This window comes from Heterocephalus glaber, unplaced genomic scaffold (genome assembly GCF_053883595.1).
Source record: "Heterocephalus glaber isolate CG9 unplaced genomic scaffold, H.glaber_assembly_v1.0 deba00001600, whole genome shotgun sequence".
Taxonomy (NCBI): Eukaryota; Metazoa; Chordata; class Mammalia; order Rodentia; family Bathyergidae; genus Heterocephalus; species Heterocephalus glaber.
This window is the reverse complement of record NW_028258372.1, coordinates 14,814,998-14,834,336: the sequence shown is the minus strand read 5'-3', so window position 1 is coordinate 14,834,336 and position 19,339 is coordinate 14,814,998. Positions and strand designations below refer to the sequence as shown.

Genomic DNA, 19,339 nt, shown 5'->3' with positions numbered 1-19,339 from the left:
AACAATACCTGTTCATTTATGTGTTGTCTTTAGCTACTTTCCTGAAATAATGGCAGAGTCATCTAGTTGCTGTTATATATGGCACAGTTATATAGAGGCTGGATGTCCTACAAAGCCAAACATATTTACTGTCCAGCTTATTTCAGAAAAAGTTTAACAACTTCCATGTTGGATCAGAATTTCTCAATCCCAGAACTATTGCTGTAGGGTGTAAGACTGGGTAATTCTTTGGTTTAAGGCTGTGTTGGGCATTGTAGGATGTATAACGGGGGCCTTGACCTTTCCACATTACATATGTGGAACATTCCACCCCCAAATTTTGAACAATCGAAAGTTTCTCCAGACATTGCTCAATCAGGAGAGGGGATAGAAATCTCTCCCCCATTGCAGAACTGTGAATTTGATTATTGTGAGATCAGCAATCCAAGAGCCAAAGTAGGAGGCAATTGCACTAGGAAATGATGATAATAATAGCAGACACCTCCTCAGTGCTTATCATGTACCTTCCACTACAAGCACTTTATATTTATTAATCCTTTCAACCTGTCCAAGGCTTCTGTGAGGTAGATACTATGTCATCAGTAATATCCAATGAGATGAATATGATCATCACTGTTTTACACAAGAAAAAATGAGACTCAGAGGTAAAATATACTCAACATCACCCAGGTGACCTGTCAGAGCCAGGTTTTAAGCTCAGATAAACTGGCTCCTCAAGTAACATACTTAAACATGAGGCTACACTGAATGATACGAAGAGAGAACTGATGTGCCTTGGTGGCATAATGGATATGGGAGTGGTAGAAAACATACATTTTGAGCCATCTCATTCTCCCTATTCCTGGACTAGTTTTGTTTCATTCTGACAGCAGACAGGCAGAGAACTTCTTCAGGTTCTCCACACCTTTAATATGTTACGTCCAACTTGTCTATTAATCCCCACCACCTCCCCTCAGCAATGCACACACATAAATCGGGTATAAATATCCTAATCTGTCAAGATGGCTGCTTTTCTGTCAGTGTTAGTATTCTGTATTACTTTACCACATTTTAAAAGACAGGATTTCTGCTCCCTCTTACGAAGTGATTAGAAGCTATTTCCTGTGTTGGGAATGCCATCCTAATTTCCTGTTTGGACCTGGCCACTGTTCTGTCATCTTCCTGATTCTTCTCTCCACAGTGAGCGCACATGTTAAGAGCAACGGGTGGAAGATGAATCTGTAAAAATAAAATAATCTCGAAGATGTTCATAAAAGTGGACAGTCCTTCCAGGGACAAGATAATAGGCTGGAGGATCAGCTTTGGGGCGGTGTTGGGAACCTGTACTCAGCTGCCACCTCTGAAAGCCCCTCAATCGGATCCTCGTGCTTGTGGGCCTGCTGAGTTTCTCAGGGTTGGTAGGTAGGTGGAGTCAGTCGGTCATCTCTGTAGCAAGACAAGTAATGCGCCATCTCTTTCAATGGGAATATGAGTTGAACTAGAGAGAGGATAGTATAAACATCCAGGATGAAAGGGCATGGTTGGAGGGTAAATTTCTCCACCCAAAAAGCCCTATTCCAGAGTGACAGGGTGGGCGATGGCGGGGCCAGTCCCTGTTTAAGTAGAAGGGTTCTCAGCACTGGACAGAGGAGTGAGGTGAGCATGAGGGGTGTGGTGAGGGCTAAGCATAGGGAACAAAGAATGGAAGCTGTACTGGCCTGGAGGGCTGGAAGCAAGGAAAACCCAGCTGGGCATGAGGAGAAATGCGCACACAGCAGCACACAGTCAGGGCCACACTGCAGAGCAGCAATGGGAGAGGAGGATGCAGAACAGCAGGGAAAACAAAGACCACAGAGGGACATAGTGACACTGTCCCTCACTGGTAAGTGACAAATAGGCTCTGAGTCTTCCCACTGGCATTTTCTGGCCCTAGGAAAGACTGTGTGTTAACTAGTCCCAGTTTGGCCCAGGAGAGGGAAATGGGAGGAGTAGTCGTTGATGCAGATGGAACAGGTGATGTTCCTTCAGGACAGACAGATGTCCACAGTTCAGAGTTCCTGGGTTTGAAGCAGAAGATGAGAACTTGCAGGAGGGAGGACGATCTTCTTGCAGGAGTAACATCTTCCAGTTACTTTCTCAGTATTGTCCAAAGCTGGATGGAGGTGGGGAGGGTGGGCAGTGGGCCTACTTCTTGGGACATAACCTCAGGGGCAGGAGTTGCAGGCAGGGGTTTACTGGGCAGAGTTCTCAAGAGCATGTGCTGGGGGGAGTGAGAGGCACAGAGTGGGCCACAGTAATCAGGGAGGCCTCAACAGGTCCTCTGGGAGTCCTGGAGCTGGGATAGAGCCACAGAGTTGTCCCAAATCGAGGCTAGGAGATTGAGCCTTTGTTTCCCACAGCCAAGAAGCCATTGATACGGGTTTCCTGAGAAGGAACTTCCATTAGGCAAAGCAGCTTGCTGAAGACAAATCCCAGAGAGGCCCTGAGGCTGGTCCATAGGCAGCTGTGCCCCCATTGCTGGGAATGCTGAATGCCTGCGGTACCCCAGAATATCCCCAAAGCAAGGGTGAGGTGGTGAGAATGTGTTGCTCTCACTGCCCCTTGCCCCAAGTGTGAGACTTGTAGGAAGTGTGACAGCTCTTCTCTGAGCCGCAGCCAAGGTTGCCTTGCTCAGTGGTATGCACATAGGACCAGCATGTCCAGGAAAGGTTGATGGGAGGCGGGCTGGAGCTTGTGTGAATCTTGGTCCGGGGTGGGCTGGACTGATCAGTCCTAGATTTATCAAGGTCTAAGTATAGTGGTCAGGTGACAAATCGGAGAACTCCAGACAGAAGTGACTAGATGCTGGCCAGTCATTTGGCAGGTGTGAGTGAAGCACCTGGACATATTTGGTGCCAAGGAGAAGTGAAGGGAGGACATGCTAACAACTACAGCACCAAAGTAAGATTTGATCTATTTTGCCCCAGAAAGGCAGACCCAGGAATAATAGGTACAAGTTAGAGAGAAGCAGATTTTAGTTCGCATTTTCAAAAAAGAAGAATGTTCAATACCATCTCAAAATAGAATGCTCTGCCCTAGGATACAGCTCGCATGCCATCCCCTGAGGTCCGTGAAATGCCGGGGACAGAAGCTTGCAATCACTGCTCGTGGCAGTAGGTTTGCAGTGAGGGATGCAGTCTCCAAATCCCATGATTTCGGGATCTCACAGAGTCCAGTGCTTGTTTAGAGGCTGTAATCATCTCCACGACACTTCCAAAAGGGCCCAGCCTCTGAGATTTTAGTGCAGCCACACTACCTTACAAGGCAATGGTTTTCATTTCTGGATGGTTCTAGCTGAGGTAAAGGGTCCCTTTCCCTTTTCCCCAGAGCACTGCTTACCATCCCCCATCACTTACATTGGAGCAAGAGAGGAAATCAAAAGCCAAACGCTGCAGAATGGCACTTTTGAAGACTCCATTCTTCTTGCTGTCTGGTCTGAACAATTACTGAGCCTTGGCTTTTTGTTCCTGGCTGCTGCACCAGTGGTATGGAGGGAGAATAAAGACCCCGTCTTGGAGGATGCTAAAAGACCCAAGAAATTGCAGAGCATTCACAGCATCCATGAGGCACTGAGGAGAGCCTCTGCTGCTCTCTCTTTCTCTGTCTTGCTTCTGGCTGGGCTGTTACAATCACTGGATTCCCTGAAACCTCCGGTTGCAGTTGGCTTGACAGAATGCATTACGGTCTGTTCAGACACTTCCACAGCCACATAGTCCAGGGGTGGCAGTCCCAGCAGCTGTCATTTGTATGAGTGAAATTGAGGCTGGTGGGAGATGCATGAGGGATAGCCACAGGGATCTGAGACCTTTTGTTAGTCCAGAGGCCTGAAGCTGCCCTACCGCTGTTCCAGAGTCCAAGGTCAGAGAGTGGTGGGGTCGGGCACACTCAGCACAAGGCCACTAAGATCCGAACTGTTGAAAACACATTTTGAGCTGATGTGCGAGTTGCCTTCAGCAAAAAATGGACTATGCAAGGAAATATCGCCAAGCCCCAAATCAGAAAAGGCTTTAGGAGAGAACAAAACTATTTGATGAATTTTAACTCTGTCTGTCAGCGTTCTTCATAGGGAGAGTTAAGGGCAGTGAGTGCAGAATGAGTTAATGCTGCCAAAAGGATTAAGAGGAATAAAAATGGTGTTTACAAACATACCAGCGAAAAGAAGCACTTGGGAAAAACAGGGCCATAAATAAGTAAAAGGGATTGAGATCTACTGCAAGTCTAACAGGAGCAAGGCACTGAACTGCTTTTTCCCATCTTTTACATGAAAAATAACAAGAAAATGTAGGGAGTCCTGATGATTTTCAGGGGGAGACCCTAGCTGTGAGACAGAGAAGCGAGTAGAGTGGGGATGTTGGGGAGAGTGTACGACCTCCCCTGGGACTCCTCATGACTCCCTGCATGGCCCAGACCTTCAGCCTGGCACGCACGCTGCCCCCTGACCTGCCACCTGCCAGCCCGTGCAGCTGGACCACACCTCTGCCTTCCATGGCCCTAGGGCATCACGTGAATGCTTCATCACATCACATGAATGCTTGCATTATCCACTCAAACCACATTCTCACCCACTGTTAGGCTCTCTTTTCCTCCTGGGCTGGAGCATCCCTCTTTTATCATCAAACTTCACCCACCTCAACATCATTGCTGCTCTCTTCTTCTCCATTTACAAACCTGGAAAAGCCAAACCTCTTCTCTAGTCTAGTCTACTTGTGCAAATCCCACCTCAGTCATTATCCATGCATTCTGCTTCCCTTCAGCTTCAGCCTGCATTTTCCCACCTGTCCATCTCCTCTTATGTTACATAAATTTATCTGGATTGTGAACTCCGAAGGCCCAAGCAAGGTCTCTCTGCTACATCCCCAAGTTTTCTATCACAGGGCCAGGTACAAAGTAACGCTGCTGTTCTCTACCAGATAGGGCACTGGAATCTCCTTGGAGAGATTGCAATAAGTCTATGGCCATACCCTGTCAGGAGCAATTCCACATAATTTGGGGAAAAATCATTTCACAACTGAAATTATGATTAGGCCTAGTTCTCCTGCCTACAGGCCAGCTGTGGCATGTCGAGACATAGCTCCATTTTGGCCTCTGGTCACAGCTAAGACCTCAATGGTCCAGTGATGCTGTGATGCTCCAGGACAAGATTACACCAGCTGAAGACATCCTGGGAGGAACAAAATCTTCATGTGCATAGTTCCTCATGGTTCTAGGATTTTCGCCGCTGCCCTTGCTGCCCTTTGAGTCACCTTTTACATTTGTCACTCTCTGATGTACTGAACTCTCTGCCCTGAGTCATCTGTTACATTTGTTTCTCCTGAGGTACTGAATAAAGGTGTGGCAGGCTCCGAGGCTTTCATCTTTGCCTCTCAGAGCAGCACCGATCAGGCCCAAAGCTCAGCTTCTTTTCAGTCTCATTTTTTTCTGTCTTTTCTGTCTAATAAGTTAATTTGCCTTGTGCTGTCCTGGCTCATGGGAGACTAGGACTGTAGAGGTTCTAATAACTTCCCCTTTCCCTGTTCCCTACAATGCCCCATGGAAGACCTACTCTATCAGAAGTTTCTAGGAGTTAAAATCTCCCCAGGTGATTCTGGTGGCCAATGGTGGTTAAAACTACTAGTACAATGGTTCTCAAAGTATGATACAAATCAAAGTAAGGTTCAGTATCACCTGAGGACCTGTTAAAAGGAAAATTCTTCAGCCCACCCACACCTACTGATTCAGAAACTCCGAAAGTGGGGCCTCAATATTCACATTTTAAAAAAGCTCTGTAGGTGATTCACACACTGAGGTTAGGAAACCACTGCTTTTTGAGTGGCCTGCTAGTATCCAGTGACTGACTGGGCCATTGAAGTCCTTATCCTGACTTCTCTGTCCCTCAGTTTGGTGGCCTCCTTATACTTTAAAATAAATGCATTTAAGAAAGCCGTGGTTTTAGAATTTTATTCTCTGTTTTCCTCCTATTTCTTTCCCACAGGAGTCAATTAATAAGAAAACCCATGTTACTCTCAAGACTTTCCTGATGATTGGCCAGCTCCCTCCAGAAGGAAATTTGTAGAGACATTGTCTTGTGCTTATCCTGCAGCTGAAAGCTGAAAGGGCCTTTCTGGATGTTCACGTCTCTTCCATTTTTCTGCTGACTCCCCTTTTAGTTACCTCCTAAGTCTATTTCTGAAGACCCTTTGTATTTGGCATAATAAAGTAGACACAGATCTCTACCTTCTTGCCTCTCATGAGTTCATCCCCATCCAGCCTAAACAGTTCAAACTGCATGTATCCAAAGAACAAACTGGATTCCATGGCACACGAATGGAGCCACTACCACCTAGTGCTCAAACCAGAAACCTAGCTATCATCTGGGCTTTCCCTCTACCTGTACCCTCACATCTGATCCAGCACCAAGTACTGACCATGCTACTTCTTCAGCATCACTTGGAGCTCTCCTCTCTCCCCTGCCTCTGCCCCCTTTCCATCAAGCCTTTTGCTTTTCTCACAAGGATTACTTTCAGGCTCCTACCCACATTCTTTGCTTCCACTACTTAAAATCAGCAGTTTTCCATCACCTTCCACAAGAAAGTCCTATCTCCTTATGTTTGCATCCAAACCTTCTGTTCTGCCTCCTACCTCTGACCTCTTCTGGGGTTTGTGTCCTAGCTACTGGCCTCCAGGTAGATGGAATCACCTGCTATGGTAAATCTCTGTCACTAAATACCAGGCTTTATCTGTTTTTGGACTGCACTTTCCCACATATTTAACAAATCAATTAATATTAATCTTTCAAACTTGGGTTTCTTACATCTCTGCAAAGCATGCCCTGGCCCCAGTCTCCAGCAGATATCTTTCCTTTGTGCACCCATAACACCCCAAATATCCTTCCACTGAGTACATTTTACCAAATATATGAACTTCCTAAGGCTTCTGTAACAAAGGTCTGCGAGCTGAGTGGCTTGAAACAACAGAAATGTCCTGTCTCACAGCTTTGGAGACCAAGTTTTGAAATCAAGATGTTGGCAGGGCCATGCTCCCTCGCAATCCTCTAGGGGAAGGTCCTTTCATGCCAGCTCCAGCTTCAAGTCTTCAGGTGCTCCTTGGTCTGTGGATGCATCACTTTCATCCTTGCCTGCAACTTTCCATGGCTGTCTCCTTGTGCATGTCAGTGTCTTTACCTGGCCATCTTCTTATGAAGACATTAGACCTACTGGATTAAGGGCTCACCCTAGTTCAGTCTGATCTCATCTTAACTAACTACATCTACAAAGACCTTATTTCCAAACAAAGTCACATTCTCAGGTATGAGTTGGGGGTGATTAGAGCTTCAACATATCCCACCTTTTAGCTTTTGAACCCTGAAGTCCTCCACAGTCTCCCCAGCTTTTCCTCGCCCTGTTCCATGCCTCCGCAAACTCCACTCTTTGACCTTATTTCTCTATATGCATCCAGTCCATCATCTTTTTTTTTTTTGGAAAGTTTTTATTTAATGCACAAACATATAACTCCCTTTATTAGAGAAATTGTACATACTGGTAAATATGGTCAATGGTCACATCCATGGGTGTGACCACATCCACGGGTCTGATTTCTTTAAAAATCAGAATCAATAATTAGGATAGATTCTACGTTCTCTTTGTTACATTGTGAAGTGTCTCGTGTAGTCATATTCTATTGTTGGAATGACAGCTTGTACAAATTTCAAAAAAATTAGAAGATACATATGAACACCAAGCTCTCCCTCTCCTTCTGCAACTGTCTCAATGATTTTCTTCATCACTTCAGAGTGCCTGCATGGGTGAACAGAACACATGGGAGGTGGTGGGAGATGAGGGTGATTTTCAATGGTCACTGTTTTCTTCACATGATCTTAACTGATGTCTTCATACATGTGCTCAACTGTTAAAGGTTGCCATTGCCCATCATAGCTGAACAACCACAGTCGTAGTGTCTGGTAACATTTATCATAAGTGATGTGTAAGTCGTAAGTTCTGGTCTGTAAAATAGCATCTTCACCTCCTGCATCAGTTTTAGCTTTACAAGGTTCTACTATTTTCCTTGTATCTAGAGTAGCCTCCTCTGTTTCCAACAGTCCACTTTCTTCACATTCTTCCATGTCTGCAGCTTCTCCTTCATCTTCCTCTTCTTCTTCTTCACAGAGTGCTGAGCAATCTTGGAGTTTTATACTGTCCTTGTTTTCCAGTGTAATCTCCTTAACTGCTTCAGTTATTCCTGCAATACCTGTGTGGTGATATGTACCTACCCATCCCCCATCACCATCATCTTCTTCAATGATAGCTTCCAATTCATCTGAATATTCCATCTGTTTGCAACGCTTGTAGCATGGCACATTTTTGGTTACCAAAAATTGTTTGCCTGTTGGTAGGTATGCTTTCACTTTTAATTCTTCCCCTGTAGCCCATTGCCATGTTGGGCAGTGGTGGACTAAGTGATCTCCAGCTGCCACAAACTCTTCTGTGGTGATTACACCTGTTTCCTTAAATTTTGATTCCTTCAGGACTGGGGTCAGGTACTCAGCCACTTCCAGTGCCTTTCCCTTCACTGTGTTAATCACATTCTGCATCCTGGGGCCGGAGCAGCGGCCGGCCCCATGATACTGTGGGGAGGGCAGCCGACAGGGACCAGGGAGTCAAAAAGTGTCCCCGATGCGGACAATTCTCATCGGTGCCCACCAGGCGGCACACCAGTCCATCATCTTATTTCTGGTTTTATTGCTTCCTCAACCAGCCTAGACTTTGTGAAAAGCCATTTCTAAAATACATTTAGAGATACCCCAAATCTTTATTCCTTTTATCTTCTGCTGCCCCTGCCTGGCCATCTCAAGCCTTGCTTGGAATGTCTTTCTGCTTACTACTCTGCTGCTCTGGAGCTTTCTAGAGCTTGGACACATCTGTAGAAACTAGTTATGGTATTCATTCTGTAAATCTGACCAGGGACTCACAGGAACGTTGCCATCTTCTTAGTCATGTCTTGTCATGTGCCAAAAACCGTTCCAATCTCCCCGAGTCCTGTTCTCACTCTCTCAGCCCCACACTCTCATCCGTTAATTTCCATCCAATTTAATGCAATCAGAACCATGTGGCACAAACTCCTCCCCTTCCTTTCATCATGCTTCTCATCTCACCTCCTCTGTAGCCTTTTCTATTCCTGTTTGAAATGGCTTTGTCCTCAGTGCCACAGTTCTAGTATCCGCACGGATTCTTCACCCCCAAAATGTTATTTTTTTGCAGTCTTTGATCCAGAGTCATTTCTGCATCTTCTGTTATACCCAGACATCTTCTAGCCCTTATTCAGGTGTCAAAGGATTCCTTGACTCTTAATTCTTCATATTATTTTCTCATTTACTTTCACTGACTACATTTCATAAAGAAAGTGCCTTTTTTTATGTTGCCTTTTCTTGTACTGTCAATTTCTTAAAGAATATTGTTGGAGTTATAATTATTACCTTGAAATTTTAAATGTAGTATAGCAATCTTCCTCTCTCCTTTTCATCTCTCTTGTGCACCCAATCTCTCTTTCATTCTCTCTAGTCATAGCAAATGCTGTTCCTCTTAATTACTTCTACTTATTTATAGTCACCAAAATAACTGGTCACAGTTTTGTTTCTTTCTTTCCTGAGGATCTTGCTATGTGTTGAGCTCTGCTACAGGCTGCAGATAAAGTGTTGGAAAAGACTCACAGGTGTGCACCTTTAAGGGATTAACAGTCTGTTAAGGGAGTCACTAGAACAACAAGAAAATAAATACATTGCAAATACTAACGTGGTGAAAAGAACAGAGGTCCATGGACAGAGATGAGTGGACTAACTTGAAATTTGGGAACGAAGGTCTCTCTGAGTTGAAACTGAGGCATAAGAATGTACCAGCCAGATCAAAAGGGAGAGAAAGAACTTTCCAGACCTGAGTACTCTGGAGTGTCCTAGAAGAAGAAAAAATCAGCATCTTTAGAGACTGTCAGATACCATGCTCTTTCATAATAAGTGGGGAGAGAGGCTTGCTAGTAGACAGGGCAGTATCATGCAATGTAAAGCAGGGAGGTGATGTGACCCACCGCCCTAGACTTTAGCCCTTACCTTGACTTCACTTGCTCAAGGACCATCTCCTCTTATCAAATTCTCTCGAGGGCAATTACACATTCACCAAACTGTGTGAAACAGCACCTCGCCATTGTTGCCTCTGCTCATCTCTTTATCATTAGAGCACAAAGTGTGACCCATGCCAGCTGCTGAATACATATTTTCTGAAGGGCTGAATAGACAAGTGATGGTTTCTTGTTTGTCTTCTGCATGATTTTTAGTCGTATGGCATCTGAGCCTCAGTGAACTTATCTATAAAATAAAGATTTTAAGTGATTGATCACTAGACTTGTTATAACTGTGTCTCCTGCTCCCAGGCCCTCTGTTTTCAATCCCAGTTTCTATCTGTACTACCCTCCCAGTTGAATGCCAGCCCTGCTTGCCTTGTCTAGCTACCGGCTGTAGGTCTCATCAGATGCTCTCAGTTAAAACCCAGCGTTTTCAGTCCGATAACTCCCCTCCCCCCCATCATTGGAACTGCTGTTTTAATTGATGGCAAAACCATTGTCCTGGTAATTTCAGCTGTAAATTCTGAGGCCATTTTAAACTACTTCGCATTCCTCAGCCACTGCTTTAAGTAGCCACTGAGAGACTTTGCCTAAAGAGGATCTTTCTCTTCCAAATGCACATCTGTCCACCAAATTTAGCCCTAATTACTGCTTTTGCCATGTTTCAAAAAGGATACTCTACGGCTGTGCGCTCTCTCTCTCTCTGTGTTTCCCTAACCCATTTATCTGCTTTCCCAGGAGCTGAGTCCTGGTACTATTGTGCTTCTATTTAGAACCCATCAGTGGCTCCCTGTTGACTACCCAGGTACAAATTTCCTTTCTGGTAGCATCATGATACGGCTGTGATTTATCTCCCCCTCCCCCCCATTGGCCCTTACATTGCTGAAGAACTGGACCTGTCACTGCTTCCATGTCCCATCATGTCCACTTAGCCCCAAGCTTTTGTCCATGCTGTTCATTGTGTAATAAGCCTTCCCTCCCATCACAAATGCCCAGATTGTGCCCATTCTTCAAAGCTTATCTGAAATAACTTGCTGCAGGAACCTCTCCATGACCCTGGAACTAGATGAGATCTCTTTTTCCACTGAACCCACCCACTCCCATGTCACTTGGACTCTCACCCATTCTGCCTGGAAGTGGGGTAGTGGCCTCACTGAGTTAACTCCTCCACCCAGTGCGTCTCTGTGACTCTCCTTCCTTCTCTTGCAGCACTGGCTGTTGGGAATTCATACATGTTGTAGCAAGGTCTCTGAAGTGTAAGAGCAGGAGTTAGAACCCTGAGTCTGCCCATGTTGACAGGGAAACTTGGCCTGAAGTTACTTAGCTTCCTTCCTAAGCCTCACTCACCCCATCTATTAAATGGAACAGATGTAATAGCTATGCTTCAGGGTTTTAATGAGAATTAAGTCATATAGGAAATGAAAAACACTTGCAGTTTGCGTGCTAGTTAATATACAATAAAGAGGTGCTTTTAGTTGCTCAGTCCCCAAAACTGACAAGCTAAATGCCCTGGTTTGTTTACTTGTCGTTCTTCCCCCGTTGCACCATGATCCAAGACAGAGAGTCAGCCTTTTATCTGTGTGTCCTCCTGCTCTCCGCAGTGTCTGGCTCATCAGAGGTGCATAATAGAGGCTTGAGGAATGATTCAGTACATTAATGAAGTCCTCCATGCCAGAGAATGTGTATTAATCATTTCTGGGTCCCTTGACAGTGTTTAGCAAAGTGTGTTTTTTTTACACAGCAACTGGTTAATTAATATTTTCCAAGTAAATAAATAAATGAATGAGTGGTTCAATTAAAAGTGAAACTTGCTGAGTACATGTCGAATGGGAACAAATTAGTAGATTAAAAGGATTTTGGGAAAAGATAAAAGCTCTATATGAGTACAGGTCCTTGATGGGTATTTTATTCTTCTCTGGCTTATTTACATTGTCAGTTTTCTTTGACATAAAATCATAGAAATCCAGGAAGCTACATCTTTTATTGCACATCCTCTGCCCCTCTTCCTTTGCTCTTCTCTTGTGTTAGTGCTGTTTGCTCTCTTGCTTTCTAGCTGGAATAAAATGTGCTGGGGGAGGAGGTCCCGGGTTGGCACCCTCCTTTGTACAGGAGGTCACATTCTGCCATGAATAAATGTTGAGCTGTTTTTCTTGAACAGGGATGGATTTGCACAGATACATTGCCAAGCACTGGTCCTGTTCATTTGTGAACAAAGATGGGTGTCAGGGACACACGGCAAGCTGTGCCCACACACAGTAATAAGCAAGACTAACAAGCTTTCAGGGGCACTGCACTTGAGACCCCACTGCATTAGCTCAGGGTAAAAACCAACTGAGCCTTTAGACACAGAATCCAGAGAGAAATGGGGGAAGGAAACATTGAGTGACAAGAGCATTTCAATCACTGTATATTTATTTATTCATTCATTTAATCTTTTTACATTGCTGTAACAGGAAGCTACTATTTGTCAGTTTCACAAAACTATGAGAGACCTGAATCCAGAACATGGGGAGACTGTCCTGGGTGGTTTGTGTGCGTTGCTAGAGGCCCTGGGTGGCCTGCAAAGGTTCCCGTTCCCTGCTGATTCTGTTTGCTGCTAATGTCTGCAGCGGGTGCTGGGATGGTGAAAAGAAGGCAGCAACCCTAATTCCTCAGTCATCTGACCTTGTAGACCCAGAAGAAAGCTTGCACTTGTGGAAGTCTGAGTTTTGTGGCTGTGAGTGTGGCATCACTGCGTGTAAGTGCCTGGGCCAGGCATCTGTACTTGTGGACACATTTATAAAGGTAGGAAAACCTCAATTCTGCACAATACTGTTTTAAAGGAAATGCTGATCTAAAGAAATGACAGTTTAGAAAAAACAAATGTACCACTTATATCACTGTAATGAGATTTGGGATAACTCATTTCATCCATAAGAGGGACAGGAAGGAGCTGAATATGCTTCATTGCTAAATATTATTCAGAAATTTTTAAAAATCGGGATCCAATGAATTCATGGGCTACATTGCAATTTCTCAATTTCTGTTTTTATGGCAGTTATATTTTACAGAATGTCAAACTTATCCACAAAAGTTGGCTGGCGGGGGGTGAATGAGTGATTCTCAACCTCTTGTGTGCTTTAGAATTATCCACCACACTTAAAAAAATTGATGTTTGGCCCAAACCTAGATGTGTTGAATGAGAAAACCAAAAAATCTAGGACCATTTTATCCATATGATATATCTCAAAGTTTCAGAACCATTCTGCTAGATGCCACTTGTGAGAGATGTAGCCATAAAGGAGATTCAGTATCTTTACAGCAGTGAGAGAACATTTTAAGAAGAAGAAGAGAAACAAGTGACTCCAGTACAATGAGAGCTATGTTAGAATTTTCCTGTAAAAACACAGGCAAGGCAGCAGGTGATTCTAAAGGTGTCTGCACAGGACAGACAATTTCTAACCCATCCATTCTGCTCCTAGAGGCCAAAAGACAGCAAGTCAGGCCAGTGCCCAGCTTGTGTAGACCCAAGGCTGTCTTCACACATGTTCTCCAGTGACTTTCTGCCTGTGCTAGTAAGAGAAGCAGAGCAGGGTGTGACAGAAAGTACAGGCCATATAAAAATGATAACCTTCACCTTACTAGCTGTGTGACCTTGAGCAAGACACCTAACCTTGCTAACCTTTTGTTTACCTGTGAAATGCAGGGATAATAACTATACAGCTATAGACCTCCCAATGACTGTGAAATTTAACATGGATGTCCCTGAGACAGTGCTTGCCTGGCACATGGTGAATGTTCAATAAATAGCAGCTACTATTATCAGCTTTTTCTGACTCATTCAAGATTTCTTTTCCCATTGCCTTATATAATCCTGATCCCAAAATACGCAGAGAAACTGCAAGTTTGGGCCTACTTTCCCCATCTAAGGACAGATGGACTCTGCCTCTGCCTTCCAGATGTCCCCTCAGTCAAAGGTGTGTCTGGACTTTCTCCCTAAGTCAGATGTTGGGAATCAAGATAGTAATGTCGCCTGTGTTGAATTCATGTCAGTGTCCCTCACTTCCCTTAGCCTCTGACTCACTTTTTTGTTGACAGAAAGGCCAGCTATGAAGTCTATATTTCTGCACAAATGTGTGTGTGTGTGTATGTATTTGTCTTTAATGCCCCTTTTGGGGACAAGTTTGTATCCCTGAATTCCAAAATCCTCAGGAAAAGTACAATATTTTGTTCATTATATTCTCAAAATCATTCTGTATACCTCTAAAATTTCTCCAAACAAAAATCCTTTTTAAATATTTAGAACCAGAATTCCTATTAACATGTGAATGATAATAGTTAACATTTCTTTAGAACTTACTGTATTCCAAGGTCATGGAAAGTTATTTGTAAATACTAAAAATTTCAGCCTGGTACACTAGATAAGATGGATACTATTATTTAGCTAAGATCATTGAGCCACTCAGAGGAAGGGATTATGTCAATTTTTCACTGTTCTATCCTTAAATGATATGATTTCTGCACACACAGGGGCACACACAAACTACTGCAAAGATTGATTAAAAGCTAATAACCAAAGATTCTCACAGATATGAGATTTATTTATATATGCTTTATTCAACAATGTTAAGTTTGTGTTAAGTAAACCATACCTCATGATTATCACTTTGCATATGAAGAAACTGGGGCTCTGAAGTGCTCTTATTTGGCTTGAGGTAATAGGAGCAGATGAGAGTTAGAACTGGTAACGTCCATCTAGGGATCCTCCCTTACTTCTCGTTCTTTATAAGATGCAAAAGGGTGAGCTGAGATGGCATTACTGCAGTCAGAAATGGAAGGTTTTTGTGCCTAATTACCACAAGGAGGCCTGAGTAATAGGGAAGAGGGCAGGCTGGTGGGTGGATGAGGTGGGGGAATCTGATTGCCTCTATTTTCTCAGTTGTGTAGGAAGCAGATTATTAGCTGAGGGTGAAGAAGCGGGAGGAGGTGTCAGAGGCTTGAGAAGGAAAAAAAGGTTGAAATAGTGATTTAGAGAAAGAGAGAAAGTGAATGGAGGAGGAAAATGCAATTGGATTACCGGGCAGTATTCAGAGTCCACCTGAGGTTACTGGTGGGGGATTTACAATGAGACCAATCAATGTAGCCTTTGACTGTATTCAATTGTGTAAACACTAGAGTGGAGCCACAGTGTCCTTGAGTTTAACCAGAGTTGGAATGTTTCAGACAAGTCTGATGAAGCAGTGGAGAAGTGTGGGAGTTGAGGTTACGTGAAGGGAATGATCACAATAATGAGTGGCAGAATTTAATCTGTATTAAGGTGAAAGAGAGTATGTGAGATGAGTGAGAATCAGGAAAACAGTGATAGGTTGCATGAATGGACTATTAGTCTTAAGAGGGTAGAAAATTGTTGTGGTATTAGAAGACGTGAGATGAAGTCTGGAAGATGATGGCCAGGAATTGGAATTCCTGAAATCAAGACTAAGCGTGGTTTCAGATATCAGTAATCTGGGATGTGATCCTGGAAGTGAGCGTTTGGGACAGAATTATTCAAGGAGAAAGGACAAGGAATGGAATGTACTGAGAACTGAAAGGATCATTGTCTTAGATACTTTTCTCATTGCTGAGACAAAATACCCGACACTCAAAAGTTAATGGAGGAAAGATTTATTTAGCTTATAGTTTGTAGAGGATTCATTCTATAGTCATCTGGCTCTAAGGCAGGGTAGCATGGCAGAGGGGCATCACAGAGGAGACACAGTCCATGGCAAGGTAGCGTTGACAAAAGGCAGCAAGCAGCAGCCAATGGCAGCAGCAGAGGCACCAGCCTGCCTCTCCCTTTTATGCCTTCCAGGCTTCCACATTTTGGGTGTTGCCACATACACTCAGAATGGGCTTTCCCATTATTCGCAGCTAGAACTATGTTAAATCAACCAGTGGACTTATTTTAGTAATCATGCACCCTTAATCCCAGTATCACACCTTTAATCCTAGCATCACACAACCTAGATCCAGCCACCTCTGGAAAACTCCACCTATGACCCTTTGAGGCTTAGGGAGCACATCTAGATATAAGCCATAACAATCATCATAGTGGATATTGAGGTCAACAAAATTATAGAGAAGTACTTGAGGGAAGTGATCCAGTCTCTGAAGGATATACAGAAGATGAAGGTAGAATGGTATTGGCATGACTGTAGCAAGGAGGAAGCATATATAGAATAGTCTGTTAGCATGATTGAAGTAATGAACTTCCCCAAGGTTGTGAAGTTAACAAGTGGTAGCACCAAGTTTCAAACCTACTCAGTCTGACTCCTGGGCTCATCTACCTGCTTTAGTAGTTATTTATAAGTATGTTATTTTTCTGCCTAGGAAAAACTAAATGTATTTGTTTAGTAGTATGTGAGATGTACTAGACAAATACAGTGTGAATGAGTGAATGTGTACATTAAAAAATTATTGGCGGGGATTTAGCTCAGTGGTTTTGCCACCTGCTGTGCAAGCGCAAGGACCCGAGTTCAATCCCTGGTACCAAGAAAAAATTTTTAAAAATAAAATTATTATAGTAAAAGACACATTGCATTTATCCCTTTGAAAATACTCCCAGTCACTTCAAACATACTTACCCCATCACATTTGCTACTTTCTGAAGCAGTTCTGGAAGTCCTCCTTCTTGAATGTCCTTAGTCACGCTGTTGTGGCTACCTCAGTGTCCTGAATCGATTCAAAATATTTATCTTTTGTGGTCATTTTGACTTTAGGAAGGGCCAGAAGTCACAAGGTGGCAAATCTGCCAAATAAGGTGGATGAGGAAACATTGTTATGTTTTTACAAGCCTGCCTTCCTGTTGGATAGCACTCAAAAGTAACATTTATCATATTTTTAATCACAGAGACTCTTCCAGACTTCCAGGAGTGCTTCAGGAAGTGTCGAGAACAAGGGGATGAGTGTGTTTGGCGGGGGGAGGGGGAATATTTTGAGGAGGATTAATGCCAGTATGTATTTTACAGTAATCATTTTTATAAGCCTAGTATATTAATAATACAATCATATTTAATTTTATTTTTAAGAATGCTAAAAGATAACACAAGTTTGTAAAATGTACCATGATCATCACAATTTACTTTTACAATGTAACGTTAGAAATGCATTTTCTATTCACCAAAAGGGAGTATCAATTATAATGGATAATAGCTAATATTTGTTGAGCTTATTCTGTGTGCACAAACTGTACTAATTATATACACACGTGCTGGTAATCAAGATATTAATGTATTTTGTGTCCACATCAGTGTCCTTGGTACTATTTTATCCACCAGATGCTTCAACACTAGTTAAAGTCACTCACCCTGTGTCTTATTCCTGTGTTTGCAAAGGTGAATGTCATTGGTGACCACACTGATTGCTCTCATTTTAAAACACTGACCATGAACCTCAGATGGGCTTTGAGTACTTCCAGGAGATCAACATCTAACCCTTCTAGTACTGTTTTATCTACATATTATAGATGGAAAGACTGAGATTGTGAGAATTCTAGTGACTTACCGAGGTCAGCTAGGTCAAAGACTGCTTTATCCAGGACTGAAGCCCAGGTCTGTCCAACGCTCAGCCTCGTTTTCAATACTCTCACGTCTTTATTGGACACCTTGCTATGTGATGGTAATGCACTAAACACTGACGGTATATCAGCACTGACGGTATGATGAGTCTTTATATCTGGTAAGGAAGAAATATTAACTAAATATTTACTACATTAATACAGTTATAGGTTATATGAAGAAAGTGCCATGAGAAAATATAACAAATGAACATATTCTAGTCTTGGACCACCAAGGAGAGCCTGTTATAGGAAGTCAATTTTGAGTTAAACTTGCTGGATAATATAAATTATTTAAATCATTTGGAAGTGGTGGAGGAAGGTTCTAGGTAGAGAAAAATTTGCAAAGCCCCCAATCCCTTAAAATGGCCTATAGAGACTCTGAGCATCATTATTCATCATTACCCATATTACTTTTGATAAAGACCTGGGTTTGCCAGGTAATCTAGTGATCAGTCATTCTAGGTACTTATTTCTCCCAGAACTGGTGCTGATTATGAAGACAGTAGCACATAATCTTCTCTGCCTCTTATCATTAGGATAAATTGAGGCATGGAATAGTTCAGCCAAATGTGTAGCTGGAAAAGTCATTTATACCATTTTTCTCTTCACTCATTCTAGTGTATATCTTATAAGCTACCTTTCTCCAGAAGCATTTTTTTTTTTTTTGGTACCAGGGATCAAACTTGGGTCCTTGAGCTTGCGCAGCAGGCGGCAAAACCACTGAGCTAAATTCCCAGCCCCAGAAGCATTTTTTAATGAACCTCTATTCTCCCTTTATTTCATTCCTCCCTTCTTGCAGATGCATGTGCCTAGTTCAGAGAAGGAGTAGTGCTTAAAAGCTTTCACACTGCACATGGATACAGTATCCTGCACTGGGTCCCCAAAGTGTGATGAATAGCTGGACAGAAACTTTGGAGGCCCTACTTCTGCCAAAAACTTAGCCTAATGTAGGCCACAATCAGGCTTGAAAGGATATATTTCATTTCACTATGGAAAAGTTATTTTCAATTGTAGAATGCTCCTTTTACTGATAGGTAGAGGAATACATAAAGTCAGAAAAAGTTCCTGGTTTCTAAAAGCCCATGACACATTTTATGCATCATTGACTGGCTAAAACATTACCTCTATACTGGATGCCCCCTCATAAATATATACATAGACAGATACATATGTACATATATTCTCTCTCATAATTTCTGTCCATCTCACCTATTATCCATCTATCTATCATCTCTTCCTCTTCCTGCCTGTAGGTGGTAGTCTTCTTCAAGGCAGCTGATCATCTGACATGCAGCCTAACAGCTTCCAAGCTGTTTCTAGTGCCTAGTTAGATTGAAGACTAGAGCTCGCACTAGGTCAAGGAGCAGCCCATGTCAGACTCTTGGCTAGAGCAGCAGTAGCCTCTTTCTGCACTGAGAGAGCCCTGTCCCATCCAGTCCCCTGCCTGCCCTATGCGGTCCTCACTCCTTCAACTGAATCTACATTACATGCGGAAGAAATGCCCATGTATCCAGGGTGACAGTCAAACAGCAGGTCAAGGGAGGCCACATCCTCAACAATAAGGGGAAAAAAATCTTGGCAACTGTTGATGTGTCTTAGGAAAGAGGAGGAAGACCTGGGGAAAGAAACTGAAAGCTTAGCAATTTCCAGTGGTTGAAG

General features: G+C 43.2%; 1 protein-coding gene and 1 pseudogene across 5 annotated transcripts in view; one reads left to right on the top strand and one right to left on the bottom strand.

Annotated features, from left to right (window-relative positions):
- The window catches only part of Astn1 (astrotactin 1), a 372,600-nt gene that overhangs the window by 170,504 nt on the left and 182,757 nt on the right, over window positions 1–19,339 (top strand). The window lies entirely within an intron of this gene.
- Window positions 7,605–8,641, bottom strand: LOC101714300 (ubiquitin-like-conjugating enzyme ATG3 pseudogene; annotated as a pseudogene).